The 21,377-nt window shown below is 43.8% G+C and overlaps 1 long non-coding RNA gene across 3 annotated transcripts; it reads right to left on the bottom strand.

Annotated features, from left to right (window-relative positions):
• Positions 1-705: 705 nt before the first annotated feature.
• On the bottom strand, positions 706-2,458 carry LOC126044976 (uncharacterized). Of its 3 annotated transcripts, none has more exons than XR_007507864.1 (3): positions 2,331-2,458; positions 1,004-1,505; positions 706-764 (listed from the first exon to the last, which is right to left on the bottom strand). It is a non-coding gene; the product is annotated as an uncharacterized LOC126044976 (long non-coding RNA). The 3 variants fall into 3 exon arrangements; XR_007507865.1 differs by having other exon boundaries at positions 706-1,341; positions 1,421-1,505; XR_007507862.1 differs by having other exon boundaries at positions 706-1,505.
• Positions 2,459-21,377: the final 18,919 nt, after the last annotated feature.

Here is a 21,377-nt window from a genome sequence, read left to right as displayed (position 1 = left end):
AAATTGGCACTGGGCTTTGTCTCGCATTTCGCCTCTTCTCCAGCGCTGTAGCTCGATACCCCTCGTTAGCCCGCCTGGGATGGTTTCTGTCCGTCTCTCTGGAGAACATTTGTCACCCAGGACTGCTGCGGCCTCTGCTTATTTTGCAGAGGAGGAATTTTGGCAGCAATTAGCTGAAGTGAGTTTCTGGACCTTCAGCCTGTTTGTTTGACCTCTGGAAGTAGGTGGCTAATTCAAGGACAATGGAAGCTGTCCTGTTACCTGTTTCCAACATGAAATCAATCAGGGGAGGGCAGGAGTGAAGTCAGCCTTTCTGTTTTGATAAGAGGGTGGCCAAAGATCTCTGGAATGAGAGGCACTCCAGCAGCCACCCGGGTGCAGGGACGCCTGCTATTTATATACCCGGGGGGCAGGGCTGGGGAACAAAGTGGTTCTTCTGCTCCCATTTTATTTTTATTTGCCTGAAACTGAAGGGGAAGGGCACAGCTTTTATCATCCAGAAGCATGCATGGGCAATGGTGGGGTTTTTTTTTTCCTTTTTGGTAAAAAAAAAAAAAAAAAAAAGTTATCAGTATAGCATTATGTTATATACATATTACTATTATATGTCTAAATATCATTTCAACTTTCAAAACCAGAATTGCTCTAAAGACAACTTTTAAAAAAAATAAATTAATCCTGTATCCCTTGTGTAATGATGATGTACCTGCTCTGTGCTCTGCACGTTAGCAAACAGAAGACTGCTTCACTCAGGAACCGGTTGCCTGAATGAAACAGAAGGACAGGGATAGCAAAGCAAAACAGCTGAGGGGCACCCACCAGTTCAGATTTTAAATGACAAAAGTCAAATTAACAGTGTTTTGTAGAGTTTAATTTGTGTGCGAAACTATGTTTGAAACTCAATTATACACATATTTATGCTATTATGCTAAGCCTCACTGGAACCTGATCCAAGTCATCCCAAAGGCTGGGATGTATCAAACCAATGCGAGATACAACTTACACTCATTGCAGTGTTTTTTGCCTTTGAAGAAGGGAGCAGTAGCACTTATTTCATTCCAAATGCCCTCTTCTTGTTGACAGAGATAAGCCCCAAGAGAGTGGCATCCAATTCTCCTGTGTTAAATATGACAGAATAGAGTCTTTGGGAAAAGAAGCCCAGCACAAAACCCTAGGGAACACTAATTGTAAGCTTATTTTAAGCATCTTGCATGGTCTGAATAGTTTACAAGGCTGTTCCAGTTGCTGAGAAGTCAGAAGTCTTGGTAAGACCCTTGGGAAACTGATCCATCAGTTTTACAAGTTTACAGTGCTGCTGGAAAACAGCCAGCGAGCTGGTCCCTGGAAATGAATGAAATATTTCTGTATTACCTCACATAGCTTGCAACACCGTCGTAGCCGAGCAACTTGCAAGCCTTACCGCATTCATCGTTGCAGTGTCTGAATGATCCAGGGAAGCACGAGCACAAGTGGCTTTTGTGGGCTGGGTTTCCACCACTCCTAGCCTAGCAGGGAAAAATCTCCTTGAAAACCTTCCCTCCGTGGGGCATGACCCAGACCCTAAGTGTGGAGCCTGGCCTTCCCCAGGGCAGGTTGCTCTCCCATTCCCACCCTAGCCTGCTCTAGCAAAGCAGCAACGCTCACCTAACCTCAATTCCTGTTTCTCTGTGGAATAGCCAGTGGATTAATGACAATTTTCTGGGGAGACAGAGGCACATACAAGAATTTCCAGATTAGCCTCTATGGGTTGGTTTCCCTCATCCCACGAACCGTGTGGACTGAGACAACGTGAACCAAACATGTTGCAAAGGGCACTTGGGAGCCATAGGAACTTTTAATTAATAGCTACATGACCTATAACTTAGGCCAGGCCTTCTCATAGATTATCACCATTATGTTATTTTTAACACTAGCAGTCAGTTGGTATATATCTATGTTTTCAAACAAAAGCATGGCTCCAGCCCAGAGGCTTTTTGCAAAACAATTTTTGGCTCCTTCCCCCTCCACCTCCTCTTTTCCTTCCCTCTCCACCCATAAAATTTACATCCAGATTCAGTTATCTCTGTTTAGCTGACCGGAAGGGCATAAGGAAAAAAAAAATTGACGATAGATTTAAGAAAATAACACATCGTGTATGCAGCACATACATATTGTAAAATACTTTAAAATGCTATAAGCCAAAATATGTGTAACGAGCAGGCTAATCAGGCTTATTTCAAAATAGCTGCTCTTAGAAGAAAAAGAAGATGAGAGGAGCCGACTGCAAACAGAGAGAACAGAGCAGATTTTCCATGTCTCACCAAAACTTTTTTTAAAAAAATGCTTCTCACCAGCTCTATTTACAAGAGGGAAAATGGCATGAGAAACTTTTTTCCTTCTTGCACAAATCAGAACTTGACTGCCGAGAACAATACGCCCCGTCCCACAGCATTAACCTTACAGCCTCGGGCGCTCTGCTTGAAATGCCTCATAAAGCAAACAAACTCTTCTGGAGTGAACCACCTCCTTATCTAGTCAGCGAGAAAGGAAGAGGTAAAGGATGAGCGATGGCAGGAAACTCGCATTTCATTCCAGTGACGAATTTCAACCAGCCTTTCATTCCTGTCACTGGAAGTGGAAGCTCTTAAGAGGACCACAAAGACAGGGATGAATGTACACAGCTCCTTGTAAGGAGGAGAGAAGCTTTCTTTCTGGCAAATAAACGTGTTCAGTCATCAGGATCACCAGACGGAGGGTGTGGGCTTATGTTTTTTCTTCTTTTGGGTCTGTCTAGCCAGACTTCTGCATAACTTCCCCCACCCTGCCTTGTTGATGTCTCCTCAAGGATTTGGGCAGTCCGTCTGCACAACTTTCCTGTTCTGGCTAACCTGAGGAGTGATTTCCTAGGAAATCAGGTGTGTCAGGAATGCCTTAATCCCTGCATGTGTGCACCACTGATCCAGGGGCTGAGGCAGGTCCCCGCATCGCCGGGGCCAGCTCTCATCACCAGAGCCAGCTACTACTGGGGCTGAAGCAGCCTTGGGCAAGGTGGGCAGGCCAAACTGTGACTACCAAAATTGTGGGCATCTCTAGTAGGCAGGGATTGTAATCAGTCGCTTGATATCGTGTTAGCGAGGTCTGGCTCAAGAGCAAATGTGTGGGGAAAAAAAGCGAGCTTAACAGCCATATATAATTATTGCAAGCCCAGAAATACGCAGGACGATAAAGAAGCTTTTCATATGATGGAGGTAGACACAGATGTAAGTGAAAGATGGGACAGAAGGAAGCATATTGGCTAAAAACAGGTGCTGTAGGACTCACTCCATAGCTGTCCTGGATAGAAGAGTCCCTTTGCTAGACTACAGAAATAAAGTAGATTTTATCTCCCTGTGCTTCGGGAAAGCATCAGATCTAGGACTGTTTGGGGAGCTATTAAACAAACTGCAAGAAATGGGGATATCTACAAAAAAAATTGGAAAGCTGGTAAGAAACTCCCAAATGGGAAATTTCAAAGAAATGCACGAGTCTTTGTAACAGCGTTGAGAAGGGACATATGGGGCTTTGCAGGAGGGCTTCATGCAGAGTTACTCAGGCTAAGTTTTGAAACAGAAAGTATTACATATCCCATTGGCTGTGCTAATGCAAAAAATCTGTTTTCTTCTTTTTGATGATAAATAACTAGGTGGGGTATTCTTAAACCAGAGAGAGGGTGGAATAAATTAACACTGGACGTTGGCAGCCTTGCAGCCATCAGAGGACTCAAATCCTGGAGCAAACTTCAGAGCAGCTGGGACAAGACAACCTCACTGATTTTTCTGGATGGCGTTTGGTCTATTTGCAAAAGACTGTGTGGTATGAGCAGAATAGGAAAGCGGTGAACAAGGCTGCGTAACACAAGTTGGCTTGCTGTAGGAGAAACCAAATTTAAAGAAAATGCATTGCAAGTTCTCCATCTGCTTGAATACAGGTAGATCCCCTTCTCACCCCCAGACAAAATTCCTGACTTAAGTGTAGTTTCTGAAACATCTTCAGTTTTCTCCAACTCAGAGCAGCCTGGTCCATCAAACTTACTGCTACCTCCTTATTCTTTATCAGAAAGAAAAACTACTGAACCTGGAAAACAGTTTCAGCTGTTTGTTTCAGCCTGCGACTTTGGTGGTTGCTGGCCAACCTCTTCATGGCTAGATGTGGCTGGTGAACCGTGACTTGTTCCCTTCAGCCTTAGGGAGCGTTTCGCTCTCTTAAACATCTCCCTTCATGTGTTGAGACTGACGAAGGGTTGGTATCTACTGCCAGTAGACAAATACCTTGTGAGGTGCTTTGATATCATTCAAACTGCAGGCATGGATAAAACTAGAACCTATTGTATCTGTTATCAGGACTGATAATACACACTTGACCTTTATATGCATTAATCGGGTTTGGTGGACATATATTTTCAGAGGGGAATGGCCTTGAATAATTTTACTTTTTCACTTTGTCTTAAAATTTGTGATATTGAACATAATCTTTAATTTGTGAAACACTTAAAATAATCATGAATAAATTATTAGTTTATGGCTTTTCCCTCTTCCCCATATCTTTGGGAAGTATCGAATTCTCTAGCTAAGGACAAGATATGAGATGTATCAATCCAGTAGAAGTCATTCTTTCAGCTTTATTCCAGTGGCTAGAAACCTGGCTTGACCCTAGCTAAATTAAAAGGAGGAACTAAAACAAGCAGGAGTTTTAATAAAAGTAACATTGCATCAGGTGCACAAACTTCCTGGAACAGCTAAAGTTTGCAAACAGAGTCATGGATTTTGGCAAAGCACTGGCATGCTTTGATGAGGTCACCAAAGGTGTAAAGTGACTGCAAGATGTTGTATTTCATTATCTCTTAGATTTATGGAGGATTTGCTTGCTCGGAAAGAATTTTTAGAATGATTGGCATACACAATTTGTGTAAGCTAACAGTGTTGGGATTTTATATACAATTCTATTTATATACAAACTGGGAGTAGTTTTGCTTCTTGATCTAAGCTCATGCATAGGCAGGGGGTGTGAGTCTCCATTTGCTGCTTGCACGTTCATTTGGACACATCCCCACAGTGAATGCCAAATGATCCCACAGCAGAAGGGCAGCATTTTACTCCCACTTCAGACTGCCAGAGACCTAGTCAACAACCACCAGGGAAATAATGAAATTGCTCTACTGAGAAATGGCATTGGGCAGTAAGGAACCAAACAAGATTTATTGGCGGCCTTTATGTAACGAACACAGAAGACTTTGTGTAACTTTATTCTAATAATAGCCTATCCAAGTGATGAAAGGGATTTAATGGAAAGATAGTTGTAGACCCTTGGTGCTTTAAAAAACATCCCCTAGGCTCTGAATGTTTACTCTATCTCTTTGCTCGCCCTCATCTTTCAATTCCACTCAAGTGTATGTTTAGGCTGTGTACATATATGTCCATAAATTCCCTGAGGCTTACAGTAAAAGCAAGGAAAAAAGTACTTAAGACATGAAGGGGGCTGGGTAGAGTTACTCTGCTGATATTAAGTTATGAGCCCTCTTCCAAAGGACAATGGTCTCTTCCCAAGGTCTCACCACCAGCCCCAGGGTCTGGTGAAAAAAGGATTGAAGAAAATCCTCCCTTTTCCCATGGGTGTTCCTCGAAAACGGATCTTGAGCACCTTTAAAGGTAGCTAACTGCTTTCTTCCCTCTGCAAATGAGTATAGCTACACCTAAAGGAACAACCCCAGGCCTATCTCAGCAGGAGCAGAGGAATGACAGCAAGGATTGAACACGAACACTTCCTACTTTAGAAGCAGGGATTGCTTACTAGAAAAACAGCGAGAAAAGAGGATGATCATGCCATAGGGCTTTTAGCTTTTTTCTTTTTTTGCTTTTAAAAGCTAGGAGAAGCAGTTTCACAAGGATGGAAGCAACATGGGAGGGGAAAGGGAAACAGGCTGAAGATGGGGGAGCAGATGAGAATCAGAGAAACAAAGCCTCTTACTTTTGTGCTGAATGTGGGGGTGGAGGAGAAGACATCATGGGGTTTGTAGGTGAATTTGTTGGATTCACTCCACTGCCTATTGCTCTCCAGCTGGGGCACCTAAGTGAGAGGCAACTCTGTCATCCCTGTAGATAGAGAGTTCAGAGCAATAGAAATAAAAAAAGTTTATTCCAGCTAAAGTTAAAGGAGAAAAAAGCAGCTGAGAAAAAGCTGAGTTAATGCATCCCATAGGCCACAATAGTTTTTGTGGATCTGTTGTTTTAAAAGTGATTTGTAAGGCACATTGTTAGTTAAGGACTATTTTGAGAGGCAGAGATATAGGCAAAGAACTGAAAAAAATGGCCAGCTCTACAACAGAAGACAAAGTGTAAACAGCAAAGCATGATTTTTTCCAATCCCTCCTTCTCCAGAAGCACTGACCTTCTCCCAAAATTTACTCGGTGTTGAGTTGCAGTCATCTTAAGAACCAGATTACCCACCTTCCCTCTGGCTTTGTGAAGCGCAGCCAGTGCTCAGCAGCACTCATGGCTGAAAATTACCACCTAGGGTCATTCAGGCTGGGGAAGTGAAGCAGACTATGGAGAAAAATCTATTTCTTCGTCAGATGGGGAGGAAAACCTGCTGTTTGGAAGCCATTTTAGTTAAGAAGTAGCTACAGAAACTGGATGCTAACTGCAGAGCATGACACAGGATCACATCAGCTAGCACTCTTGTACATGGTGGTCCTTTTCCTAACAGGGTCAACTCAAAACCTGCATCTCTGCTTAACTATAATACAAAGCTATTTTATCATTTGCAACTCTCCAAGCTTTATTTTGCCAATTTCTATTTACGGCAGCATTCTCTTCCACAGATGCTTCCATCTTCTCTGCTTACAGCTAATTCCTCATGTGCTTCAATTTCCTGAATGGCTTCTTGTTTCTTCATGACTTAAGTGTATTCTTACTGTCTAATCCAAGATTTGCACCAGTCAGCTAAGGGGAATTGGACTAGGCCATACATTTACTTTTCAGACTCTGTGAAGAGAGTCTGCTTTAGTTTCATAGATGCTAGATTAGATTTTAGCTTCCACTCTGACCAGTGGAGTTGGAGCAGAGGCAAAAGGAGGGTTTTTTTTTTTCCTGCCTGAGGAGTTTTAACCTCTTTGAACGTTTTTTTGGGCAGCTTCAGCTCCTTGCATTTGCCTCTGTTCTCCTTGTAATTTTTATGGTTTGGTTGGCTGGGTTTTTTAAAATCAGTTTTTTAGTGAGTTCCCTGCCCTCTTTGGGGACAGAAAGTTCTCAGACCAGGAGGCTGACCTGTGCAGGTACACTGCTGTTCACTTCTCAACTACAGAAAGTAGCCTCTCTGAACAACAAACTAATTCCCATTTTATTTTAGGGACACAGTACTGCAACAGGGAGAGATTTGTGCAGAGATGAGAAAGAGCAACAGGGAGAAAAGGAAAACAAAATCCTCAATAAGATCTAACTGATAACTAAAAAACAAATAAAGGAAAAATTCTATTTCACTTGGTATTTTAATAATGTTTTTATTCTTCATAAAAGTAGGCTTTAAAAAATAGCCTTCTATGCACTTGAAAAACAAACCTAATCCTGACATGGTTTTTACTGGACAACCTGAACTCTTTGCTAGATTTGTCTGGGACAGGGATTTCAGAGAATCTTCCCGGCTTTCCTATAAAAAAAGCATCAAGATCCTGGGCAGCTATTCCACTAACGGCATTGCTGTGGGTTGTCAAATGCAGGTGTTACTGCTGGACAAAGAAACCTCACTGATGACACCTAGTGTTTTCCCAAATCACAGTCGAGCAGACTTCTTCAACGGGTACCCGAGAGGCCTCCCCTCCCACGGGTGGCCCTGGAGGGAGAGCGCCAGTGGGCGAAGCTGCAGTTTATGCTCAAGGGCTCGTTTTTCCACAGCTACGTCCACGAAGAATAGCTGCGCAAATCACTTCGCTGCCATCAGGTCAGCGGGGAAGGAGATGGAACCTCCAGGAATTCACATCTGGTGACAAAGCACCAAACCCCACTGATTACAGGCTTTGCCACTTCCCAGCAACCTGGTAACCAATTCTTCTAGAGGATGTTTGTGCAAGGAGGTTTACTTGCATAAAAATCAAATCACAGCCTTAGATACAGTAACATGCAACTTCCAAGTTGACTATGTTTGCTGTAAACCCATAACAGCATCTGATAATAAAAACTACTGGAGGTGCAAGAAGTAGTTTCTACTGATCTTCAGTAGAAGACATGGACTTCTGACTGTGGGTGTATAATGAGCCTAAGAATACAAACTTCTCTTTTTACTAGTTTGAAGCAGCAGCTATAATGAATTTAACAGTGACCACTTTTAGCAGCAGGTATACAACTGTGTTTTCTATTCAGCAGCAAGTATACAACTCTGTTTCCTATTTAGCAGCACGTATACTATGGAGAAGGTATACTACAAGAAGAGGTATACTCTGGAGAAGAGGTTTCCTATTTAGCAGCAGGTATACAACTGTATTTCCTACAGCTGCCAAATAACAGAGCCCATTTAGCAGCTGAACAATAGCACAGTAGAAAAATATTTGGAGTCAGACTTTTCAGCTGATGTGAAGCACTCAACATCAATATTACAATAAGAGGTTCAAAAGCGCAGCTAGGAAAAAGCCAGATAGGGTGCAAGCCCATCATACAGGAGCCCTGCTGGTTCCTGCCAAGCGACTAGTGGAAGGTTTTGCTGGCTTTGAGGAGCACAGTGTAAAGAGTTGCACATCTTTGTTTCCATCCCTCCCTTTGGGCAGGCAGAAAACCAGCCAAAGCAACTGAGAGGGTCACGAAAGAATGAAAGAGCAAATGAGTTTTCCCAAATCTCTTAATCCTCAGACACCAGCCCAAACAAACAGGACCAGTCACATGCATCGCAAAAGGCCGTATCCAGACTAATTCCTGCAGAGTTACAGACAGTGGATACAGCTTTACAAACTTTAAAAAAAAAAAAACAAACAAAAACAAACAAACAAAAACCCAAAAACCCCAAACCAAAAAAAAACCCCAAACCCCAAACCACAACCCAAAACACCAACATGTTTTTAAAGCATAAGAGAATTGCTGTGAGACTAGCTGAAAAGGGGAGAGAGCAAATTTGTCTTTGCCTTGCACCATTGCACACAGCATCCTGTAAAATTCAGGCTAGGTCTATAGATCTTGAAAGCAAACAAAGAAAAGATAGAGAATTCATATGTGGGAATGCAGATGCTGAGAATAAATCAACGGAGACATTTCAATAGAGGTACAAGGCTGGCAGAGCAATGCATTGGCACAGCCTCTATTTAACAAACGAATCCTCGGGGCAGCGCATTTCTGGGAAAGCTTTTGGTCATTCCTTTCTCACCACTCCCCTGCACCCCAAGTGAAGCGACAAGTGAGTATTTACAGCCTGGCCGTGTCAGGGGGTTGACAGTCCTGCTGATTTAAAGCATGGTTCTACTAGGAAAAGCAACTCTGTGAATGGTAACCTCATGGCTTTCTATTTATTGTGTCTCACTTATTTCCAGATCAAGTGAACTGGAGGAAAAAAAAAATAAATTACAAATAACTCAGCCAGATTGTGTTCTTTCTTGTTTACCCATCAATGGCAATTAACAACCCATGAGTCAAGCTCTGTCTTTTTTCATAGCTGAGCAAATCAAAACTGAAAGGTTCGGTGTAGCTTTTCTTCTTTTGCCGTTTAAATGAAAGAAATGCCTCCCTCCAGAGCTCCCTTCCCTGCAATGTACAGCTCCTCCTTGGCAGCCAGGTGCCCTGGAGCCCTTCTCCAAAGAGGAGAGGCTCCAGGGTCTCCCCTCCCAGATAGCAGAGGAGGGAGAAGAGGATGCTGTACCTGCTCATTTCTTTCTTATTGTAGAGAAAAAGCGAACTTTAGGCACAATTGTAGTTAATGCATTCCCCTCTACTATTTTTTTAAGCTCTCCTCCCAGCCCCAAACCATCCTGTTCACTTGAAATGCCTGTTGTTCTTTTACCTTAGTCCTACTCTGCTAGCTATATATGTTGAATGGCAACATAAATCATTAATAACTCCATCAAAGTAGGTGGAACCAAGCCAGTAGAAGAAAAAGAAAAAAACAGTCCAATTTTTTCCCTATTAATCTGGCCCATGTGTTCTCCATTTTCTTTTCCATTAGGCAAATAGCCATTGAGTATTGAATGCTGTATTTAATATATTGCAAAAATGTAACCAGGCAGCTTAGTTCAGCTGCTCGAATCATGCAAGGCCAGCAGCATTTTAAGATTGCCTCTCAATTTGCTCTTCCTTGATCAACCCTAAGGGGGCTGAGATTTCATGGACCAGGACCAGAGCTGGCCACAGAATTTATTTTTCTTTTTTTCTTTTATTCCATTTTTGCACAAAAAATTGAATGCAGGAAACTCTATTCTGAAGAGAATTTTCAGCTGTTTGTTTTCCATCAAAGCAGAAAAGGGTGGATTTTCTGTTGCGTTCTTTCCTGCGGCTCGCCCCCTTCACTCTGCTACGTGGCCCAGAGATCCTTTTCCATCACTTTGCTTTGTTATGCTGCAGCTTTTCAAAATTTGGCTATGTTTAGGAAAACGTCGGAAAACAGCAAAAGGAAAAAATGAAAAAAGGGAGAACTGCCAAGCTGTGGATGCAATTGACTTTCTTACCTTTGGTGAGAAAGCATGGAAACCAAGGAAGAATGCTTTTAAGACGTAAATACTTCCTTTAGAAGTATTTCATGAGAACTGGGAGACAAACAATCCATATAAAGCAAAGCTTTAACATGTTTCAGGAATCTCGGCTCTGCTTTCTCACAGGAAGCTGAACTCAAACTTTGACCTCCAGTTTCTCCATCTCTCAGCTTTAGGTAACAGATGGGATCCTGAGACACTCTTGGAGCGATGTTTCCATTTTTAGTAGTTAAAAATGGAAAAGAAGGGGGGTCTGGTAATCCCGATGGAAACATTGCTTCTCTTTTGGGCAGTGTGCTTGAATAACAACTTATATATGTATAAAAAAAAGGATTTATTCTGAAGGAGCACAGCACAGAACCAGCAATTTGATTTCAACTTTTTCTTGCTTGTGGTCACTTTGTATTTAGGGTGCACAACTACTATCAGTTCTCCTGCAGGTCAGAGCACATGAAACTAGAAATAGAGTGACAAGCACCACTTCAAAAATATCTGGGTTTAGAAGACTGATTGCTCTTCAATTAGCACATAGCTCTTCTCTTGATAAACTCCCTTGTATCTCTGAACACAACTAATGGTGAGGTGCAGTCTCTCCCAGAAAAGACTCTGAAAGCAATTAGTGGAAAAATGAGTAACTATTATTAATAGTTACATTTTCTACACCTGCTGCTTTAATAGCAACTCCTGCTGCTATCTCGTCCATTATCTTCTAGCACCATGATGGGTGGCCGCGAATATTGATGAGACTGGAATTTTTTTACTGCACTGAGGAATCGGCTCTTGATAGCAGACAAATAGAGTGGCAGAGTATCCTTTCTGTCTTTTTATAAATTTTGTCTATCACCTTCATCTGCCCGTTGTCTCTTCCTCATTACTGCCAGCATGCTTCCCATTGGTATGACTGCAACCACATATTAACACCAGCCATAATATGGTCACGGCACTGTAAGTGGCAAGACAGCCTTGGCAAAGTACATCAATTCCTGGGATGCAGAGCACGGCAACCAAGGAGCATCTTGATTAAAAGCTTAATTTGCCTGTACATCTGACAGTTACTGACCTATTAGTGGCTTCCTATGTTATTATTAGTATTTCAAAGGCAAGCTTTCAAAACCACAGCAGAAAAACAGGTATTTTTCTTTGTTTATAGGATTTAACAATTTTCATGATAATTTTCTCCCAAGCTGCTTTGTAGCAACAAAGTTGTTAGAAGCCAGTTCTGTACTTCTTGCTGGCTGCAGCAAAAGTTATCATCAGCTGTGATTCTGCAGAAGAAATTCAACTCAGCTGCAGCTCCAGTAATTGACAGTATCTTATTTTCACCTGGTAGCAAACACAAAGTATTTTTCAATCCTGATGTAAATAAATAATGTCCAGGTGTAACAAAGTACCAAGGGCTGCAGAACAGACAGGGAAACAGTGCTAGGGACTTTTCCCAGGCATCATAGTTATGGCTTATGAGCATCTAAGATTGAAAAAAGTACTACACCTCTGCAATATTTCCTACACTCATAAAAGCAGCTGAGAAACCCCATAGATACCTCTTGTACAACAGAAAAGGGCCTCGACTACAGATGCGTACCAAAGATTTGCTCCTGGGAGAATAGCCCGGCAACCTCTTAGTACCATTTTTGCTGGGCCTCAGGGAGATAAATGTATGCCGGGAGGAGGAAGGCATGAGGCACAGCACAAACCAGAGCCTGTGTAAGCGGGCAAACAGCAGAAGCTCCCGCGCCCCTAAGCTCCCTTTGCTGCCTGCATTGGGCTGTCGCAGAGGGGATGCCAGGGCCAGCAGGGCTGTGACGACCACCAGGCTGTGGTAAAATGATCCACAGCATGCTGCTCTGCCAGGTAGAGCACCAGGGAGAAATCAGTCCCTCCAACAAATTCTCCCTCATTGCATCACTTGAGCATATATATATATATATATGCACAGCATTCAAAGGCCACCCTGGCAGACACATCCTTAGAGCCCTGCCTGCTGAAGGGATGCTGCCTGCAATCACATTATCTGTCCCCTCAAATTTGCCTGTTCTTTTGAATCTTTCTTTGCAGCATATTTGAAGGATTTCTCACTTGTCACATCTTACTTTGTTCACACTGAAATATTCCATTATTTATTTCTTGTAGGAACTCTGAAGAATAAAAAGAAGCATAACCTGACTCAGATGTTTCTTCAAACTCTTTCTTTGCAGGAGTCATTTCCCCCCCTCAGCCTCAATTTGTAAGGGGGAGCACTCTGGTGCTGCCTGACATTAACTTGAGACACCTGCCACGGTGACAGAGCTGTAGCAGAAGAGCATCTGAAAGAAAGGCTCAAGGGCTGAAACCCACTGTGAATTATTTTCCAAGTTACCCTGCTGTGCCACTTTTAGGCAGTTTTCATCCTGCCTCCCTTTATTCTGCACTTCCTTCTTCACTACCATATTCCCACTGGCTGCTCTCTTCTGTGCAACTTCTTCCAAGTTTCAGCTCACACCAGCTCACTTCTTGGTCCGTGCATTTCATGCTTTAAAATGTCAACACCTCTGTTTCTCCCCCCAAAACAGTGTGTCTCCACTATACAATAGCTTTTAGCTATACCATAGCTTTCAGTTCTGTTGCATACTCATCTTTAAAAATAAATTTTAGAAGGCAATGATCCCTGCTGCTTTTCCTCTGGACTGGGCTTTGCCAGGCACTATCTTGTTATGTCATTCAGATTCAATTTCACTTTCCTTCAGACTAAATATTGCCACAGATACCTAACACTTCCACTCTGCTATATAAAAATAGAGAGACCTTTCGTCTGCTTTTTAAAAAATCTATCGAGGTTCATGTGCAATACAACAGAACCCTTTGCAGCGAGCGTTTCTGGTTTCTCCCCAAACTACCAACCAATTGCTTGCATTTAGATGGCTGGAGTCTAGCCCTTCGTTATTAATGCGGTGAGAAGTGTTTCCATTCACCCTGGTGCCCAGGAGCTGGATATAGCCTCTGCGTCACCTGAAATCCAAGAGCACCCCTGTGGCATGTGGCACAGAACATTCCCAGGATCTGCAGGCCACTGCCTCGTTTTTAATGTGCCTGTTTCCTCCGAGTGCTTTAGAGCAGCATGGGAATAAAAGGTTATAATTTTAAAAGATATCACTGCTTCAAATTGTGGTAACATGGCTTTTCCCCGGATAATCCCACTAAAGGGCCTTACAGCTTCCCCTGTCCTTTATCTATGAAACAGCCTTCTTGCTTTCACTGCTTCCCTCTTTTGCTGCTAGTGGAACTGCGAAAAGGTGTTTTTACTGGCAAAAAACCCCCATGAAGTAGGTGTGGAGACACCCATGACGCACTTTGTGTAGAGATGGACTCAATGGGACATAGCCAGGGTTTCAGGCATTATACAAAATCCCTAAATCAATCATAAGGAATTTAAAAAAAACCCGGAAATACTGTTGTTGTGGAAGGGAAGAGACTAAGCCTAAGGTCCTGCCTGCCTGCCCCAGGCAGCCTTTGCAGACAGTCAGGTGATGCATAGGTGGGTGTGTTTTGGGTCATAGCAGCATGAAAGCACTCAGGATGTATTGGCTACAGAAGCTGAAGTTATTGATGGAAAGGTTTTTTTCATAGAATCATCACAGAATCATAGAATGTTTGGGGTTGAAAGGGACCTTAAAGATCTCTAGTTCCAACCCCCCTGCCATGGGCAGGGACACCTTCCGCCAGGTTGCTCAAAGCCCCATCCAACCTGGCCGGGAACACTTCCAGGGATGGGGCATCCACAACCTCTCCGGGCAACCTGCTCCAGTGCCTCACCACCCTCGTAGTGAAGAATGTCTTCCTTAAAACTAATCTAAATCTACCCTCTCTCAGTTTAAAACTGTTACCCCTCCTCCTATCACTACATGTCCTTGTAAAAAGTCCCTCCCTGGCTTTCTTGTAGGCCACCTTTAGGTACTGGAAGGCTGCTATAAGGTCTCTCTGGAGCCTTCTCTTCTCCAGGCTGAACAACCCCAATTCTTTCAGCCTGTCCTCACAGGCAAGGTGCTCCAGCCCTCTGATCATCTTCGTGGCTCTCCTCTGGACTCCCTCCAACAGGTCCATGTCCTTCTTATGTTGGGGGCCCCAGAGCTGATCACAGTACTCCAGGTGGGGTCTTGCCACAGCAGAGTAGAGGGGCAGAATCACCTCTCTCGGCCTGCTGGTCACATTTCTTTGGATGCAGCCTAAGACACGGTTGGCTTTCTGGGCTGCAAACATGCATTGCCAGGTCATGCTGTGCTTCTTGTCAACCAACATCCCCAAGTCCTTCTCCTCAGGGCTGCTCTCAATCCATTCTCCACCCAGCCTGTGTTTTGCTTGGGATTGCCCTGACCCAGGTGCGTTTTCTGTGTAAAACACTTTCCCTCAATAGAGGTGGCAGCACTGGGGTGGAGGCAATAACCGCAATATTTGACAGTCAGCTCAAAAGCAAGACCTCTTCCCCAGTGGTTAAATGACCCTCTTTTGTTGACCCCATGGTTTTGCTTGTGGGGCTACTGCAGATCTGGTGATACCAATATAGCCACTGCAGCAGCACCTAGTTGTAAGCATTAGCCAGGAAGAACAGCACAAGGAGAAGAGCTGCTCATTAAATAAGATATTACTTCATGTAACGAGTTCCAGGAAAATGTGTTATATTTTGATTATGGGCATTCAGAGAGGGAACTGCTAGTACAGCACTTGAGATAAGGAAGAGGCCGGATAGACTTAAATAGCAAATCTTAGTATGACTTCTTATGTAATTATCTGCCCCCCATCACCATGAGGTCTGCATGTTTTAGGCAGCTAAAAATAGAGCAGCCTCCCCCCCGCTTTTCTCTCCATCCAGCCTGCGGGTGGAAAGACTTGGCTCATTCATTTATGTTTGGGTGAGACCTGCAAGCCACATCAGGAAAGGGAAACAAGGGTCACGCATGCTGAAGCCATACTGGTCTCTCCCTAAGCTGCAGCAGAGAGAGAGAGAGAAAATATATTCACCCAAATTATTAGTTGACCTGAATGGACCAGAAGCTATCCCTGGAAAGTGTCGCTTCTCTGTGCCCCTGGCTCTGGGGAGACGAATATCTCCTGCTGAGGCACCCCATGCTCCCAGCCACTCTGGGCTGCAGAAAAACAGCCAGGGCTTATAGTCACTTACCTTTTGGTTTTAAGGGGTTTGCTGCACCAAAAATAGACCAAGGCTTTTCTTCGCCCACCTGTCTGTGAGCCTAAGGGAGGTGCCGCCTGCCTGCAGCAGTAGCTCTGGCAGGGCACGCTGCGCTGGCGGAGGCAGGGTGGGTGCTGGGGATGACAGCGTTCCTCGTGCTTCACCAGGACAGTACGAGGACATTTAGCGCATCCTCATACTTATGCCACCCTCGGCTGTTTCCTTTTGAAGACAATATAAGTATAATATTGATTTTCTAAGAGGACATCCCGTGCAGTACACTCACAAGATGCTTCAACTTGCACTGTCATTGCCAACGTTTTATAGCATTGAGACTAGAAAGTTCAGTTACTACACAAAAAAGAAAACATCCTATAGGCTGGAATAGAAGCACGGGCAACACTTTTTCCAAACTGCTTTTTAAAAAATGTTACTTCCTTTGAGAGAGAAGGCTTGGAAACCCTGCCCTTAGAAACACCATTTTTATAGTACTTTCTGGTTACTGCCATGAGGCATGCCAGACTAATGAATGAGGATAATTTTAATCCAGTGCCTGCTATTTAGTCATGTGTCCTAGAGTGGGTCCCAGGTATATGTTTTGGTGACAATTCCAGCTCTGTGTTTGAGTCCATCATTGAAATTCCCTGTATTATACAGGTAGGAATATTAAGTGGCAAAATTTGGATCCCAGTTGAGATCCAACATCACGGTTGTCACATTGTTTGGATCTAGGGGTTTGTTTTGTATTTTTTATATAATACTTACACCTGAAACCCAGGTATTTTAGTGATTTTGACCACATGCTGCAGTCAGGGAGACTGAAGGGTCTGGTGTCAGGGCTTGGGCTGCTCAAAGGAGGAGACTGCCACAACGCTGCTACGGTCTGGGCACACGCTCACGCTTTGTCCCAGCCTCTGCTAATGTTAAATGAGGATAATTATATTTTCCTCCCTCCTAGAAGAGCTGGGAGACAGCCTGTTGATAAGTTAGTCCCCAAAGTGCTTGCCAACTGCTTAAATAGCCTGTAAATATTTTGCAGAGACTCTTTAACTGCAAGCACATCACATTTCGGCTCCAATTTTTTCAGGCTTTTTCCCAACTTCCCAGCGATGCTGTCGGAAAAGCAGGCAGAGGGCAGGGGCACAGCAGGGTGGGAGAGGAGGGGGCAAGAGTCCAGACCAGAGTGTCCAGGGGCAAGGATAAGGCCAAATGACCCAGGATGTCCTCCTGGGATGAGCAACCAAAGCAGCTTTGCAGTCTGCCTGTGGTATCCAGTGACTTCACTGAGCTGCTGTGCCAATGGGATGGAGCTCCTGGGTTCAGATGGACAGAGCGGGACACCTCAGCTGGGAGAGGAGACCATCGGTGGAGATGATGCAACCTCAGTGGGGCTCCAGGGAAGGTGCCCATCAGACAGCAATCATCCACCCCCTCACACCCTATGAAAACTGGAGGGCAGCAAATGCAATCACCAGGCAAAGGGAGGTTCTGTTTTGTGTAAATCACAATTAAACCGCAGAGCCCACAGGGTGTTTTGGTAGTCAGGCTTTCACATGAGTACCAGAAGCGATTCCATAAATCCATGGAAGAAAAAAGGTCTGTGAACACTTATTAAATACAATTTCTGGTGTAGAACTGCAGAAGCCTGGGAGAGCATAGCAGGAAAGTATTGGTACCTGTTCTGCTTCTCTTCCTAGATTCTTGTTGCTGGTCACTGTTGGAGACAGGATATTAAGTCAACTGGACCCTTGGTCTGAGTTTGTATGATTTTTTTTTTTTTTTTTTTTTTTTCATTTTTCTGTGAAAAAAATCATGTTTCCGTCTATTCAGGCTGGAGAGCAAAGCCTAAAAAGAAGGTCAAGGCTCATGAAAATTCATGGTGGTAGTCCTCTGCTTTATACCCAGTTTCATTATTATTTTTAGAGTCTGGCTTGTTTGAGTGTTTGCAGTCACCTGTCCTAACCCTCACTGTGTCCGCCAGAGTCCAGGCCTGGACTTCAGGAGCACAGTGGGGCAGCCTTCTTTACTACTTGCCCTTTACCTTGACATGTCCATTGATTCCTGTCTAAAGACTGATTTTCTCCCTTTATTCTTTGAGTTATTGAAACCGCTGATTTCTCTGTAGCCTGTGGTGTCAGAGTTTTCAGTATTTTAACACCAATGATGTTCCAGCAGTGCACAACAGCCTTTTCTGTAACAGAGGCATGTGAAGAAAAGAGATTCAAACCAGCAGGCTTTGTAGGGTGGTTAAAACCACCCTCTAAATTTTCCATTTTCAGCCCTTCTCTTACACAAGTTTGGAAACAGCACCTCAGTCAGAACGGAAACATGCTGTGGGAGTTTCTCCTCTGGAAATCTTAATTGCTAATTCTTGCTGGACAGGAAGAGCTTCACCCAAAAGCAAACGTCTTGGTGCATCAGCAGCACCAGAGTGTGGCAGGACAACCCAACCGTGAAGGACTGTCTGCCAGGCACCTTCAGCAGTGCTCAGAAGCTGTTCCAGGAAAAATCATCACGCTGGGAAAATAAATCCAGACCAGCACAAAAACAAAGGCTTTCTGAGGAAGCATCCTATGCCAGCAGGAATGCGTGCCAAGGCATCCACGAGAAAGAAAGAAGAAAGAAAAAAAGAACCAGTCACTCCCAAAATAGGCAAGATAGTGAAACCGTGGAAAACCACAGAAGACTTCCTTTCACTTGCCCATTTCCCTTGGCCCTGCAGAGCGGCACATCTGGTAGACTAAAGGCTGGGAGGATAAGGCATGTAGCGGAGAGCCCCAGGGGCCTGTCAGGGGGTTCGGCACTTGCTGCTGGACTGTCTGATGCTGCAAAATAAGGTCTAAAGCTACACTGCGATTGTAAACACAATTTGGGGCCAGGAGAAGAAGGCCAAACCAGCTCAAGTCCCAGCCCCAGAAAAGTGAGTGGCTTTAGGCAGCATGACGGCAGGGAGGGAAATATAACAAAACGCTAGCTCGGCATTTGCCTTCCAGGCAGCCGAAGCTCAAGTTATTTCCATATGGCAAAATACCTTAGGGGACAGGCAATTTTTCCACTAAAGTTTGCAAAAAGAATGACAGAGATCCTATTGGTTGCTTGGCAATTTTTTCCCTCAGCAAATCGGAACCACTTATTTGCTCAATGGCTGTACATCATCAGGAAATTTGCTGCATTTCTCCAGTGAGACTCCTGCCTTGTGCACTCTCCTGGCAGTCCCATGTGCACTGAGACTTAAAACAACCTCAGCCTATTTAAAACAGTCAGCAAATTAGTAATCTCAAGACATTTTTAATACCAGGATTTGTTTCTGTGGGTATTTACACTTTAAAAATTTTTACTATTATTCTACTGAAGCAATCAGTGTCTGAGACTGGCCACTGATGGCTGTCACTGGGGCTAAGCTGGCTGGATGTTCCTATGAGCCTTGAGCTCCATAGAAAACACATTTGTTTCTTTTGTATCCTCACGACAGACATGCCCCAGGCTCAGAAAGAACCCGCAACACTTAAAACCTCATGTAATTTTCAGAATACATTAATTCACAGACAGTTTATGCTAACTTATTCCTGTGCCAAAATTGACACTTCACTTGAACAGACTGTTTTCCTCCCCAGACACATGTAAAGATAGCAGTCATATCCCCCTCAGTCTTTTTCTGCTGGGTTTAACAAGGCGAATGAAGTTTGCTCTTGTAAGAGAAACTTTTCTTCCCCCTTTTCTCCACATGCTAGTGCCCAGACGGTTGAGTCTGGTGACAGTGACCTCAACATGACAAAGCTGCTGGTGGCTCCGAGGTCATTTCTGTTGGGCTGTCCATAGATGGAGTAAGATGAAAAGACCTGGAGGTATTAAGTAGTTGGATACAGCTTTTTGCATCTTTTATGAAGATGGAGTTGGCCATTTTGCTGCACTCCTGGTGGCTCAACAATTTCCACTGTAAGCTGCCGTTTTCATTTGTTTTACATTTACCGAACTCAGATGTGTTCAGCCTCACATTTTCCACACTTGTAGTCTGCTATGGGCTGGATTTTTTTTTCTCCATCTCAGGAAATAGGGATCATTTGTTTCCAAGAGCATGCCCGTGGAAAATTAGTTGTTAACGTTAAATACATCCATCTGTTCTTTTGAAGAGCTTTACCACCTGCTTACAGTGGAAAGGAACCTGAAATTTGGCAAGGAGAAACTCTAGGGAGACATCTTCTGCTGTCCCCATGAAAATCTACCCACACTTAGTTTCCTATAAATTTCTGGAAAGTGCCACTTTCATGTGCACCCACTAGTGCACGTGCCTGACTGTTCCATGGGGCTCAGACCTGCTCCTCGGCAGGGAGGAAAAGAGCCAGGGTGCATCACCCTAAGGACCATGCGCCACTAGTAACAGCAGCAGCCCATCTCCTCACGTGTTACTGCCTGTGTCTTTGGCTCGTTCAGTCCAGCACAAGGTCCTGAAGATGGCAAGGGTCTTCTGAAGCTTTGCTTTAAGGCGAACAACGCATCTGACTTTTTAAATAAAAATACCTGCATGATACATAACCACAAATAAAGAGTAAAAATGTTTCAGAATAAAAATGTCAATATATTGTGTAAGATTCTATCCCCTACAGAAATTTTCTCTCAGGAAATTTTACCGTGAAGTATTTGCACCAGGACTGCTGGTACGCAGATATATCCCCATGCTGGCACAGGGGAGAATTAGTAAGGCTGGATTTACACCTGGCTTTGACATTTTGCAGTTAGCTTTTCGTGTCCTCATACCACCTGTAGCACTAACAAGTGCAATCAGAGTGCAGACATGAGTGCAACCCAGACACATCATAAAGCAAGTAAAATATACGGACAGACATCTGAATGCTTAGTAAGGCATAATGTATGCTAATACACAGGTAAATGTGACAGGCACAACAAAGCATCCCAGCACCAAACTCTCCACTTAAATACTTGTCCATTCAAGGTGTGCAGACAGAACATTGATGTATAGACTGAAGCTATGGAGGAGCTGCAAAACAAGAAATAATCATCAGCTTGTGTTGAGGTGACCCAGGAGGGACAGCTGCATCTCAGCTGCTTCCACCTTTTCTGACTCCATCCTGCAGTTACCCGGTACAGGCACTTGCTGAACTGAAGCACTATGGTCAATTTTTACCTACTCCTATGTGATAAAGGAGTCCACGCTTAAAACACTGCATAATACACGCCTAAGTTTCCAGCTCCCCACTAGCTTGCATGGCTTTCACGTGTTTGTGAAAGCACTAGACAAAAAATATCAAGGATAACCTACACAAGGAATCAGTAAAAAGCGGCTGTAAAAAAGAGGGAGAGGAGAGTAAGGAAATTTAAAAAGCAGGTATTTGCCTCCCAGTATTTTCCAATTTTGCCCATCACAACATAAACATTTTTCAGACAGCAGAGTGGAAGGGTTTTCTTGTTCAGGGATGGCTCTGGAAAGGAGAGAAATGGATGGATGTCTGGGAACTGAATGAGCTTTCTGGAAGAAAGTGGTATTAGGTCCTGCTTCATACCAACCTGATGCAGCAAGAGTCA

This window comes from Accipiter gentilis, chromosome 12 (genome assembly GCF_929443795.1).
Source record: "Accipiter gentilis chromosome 12, bAccGen1.1, whole genome shotgun sequence".
NCBI lineage: Eukaryota > Metazoa > Chordata > Aves > Accipitriformes > Accipitridae > Astur > Astur gentilis.
Note: the sequence above shows the minus strand (reverse complement) of the source record. Positions and strands in the feature narration are given on the sequence as shown.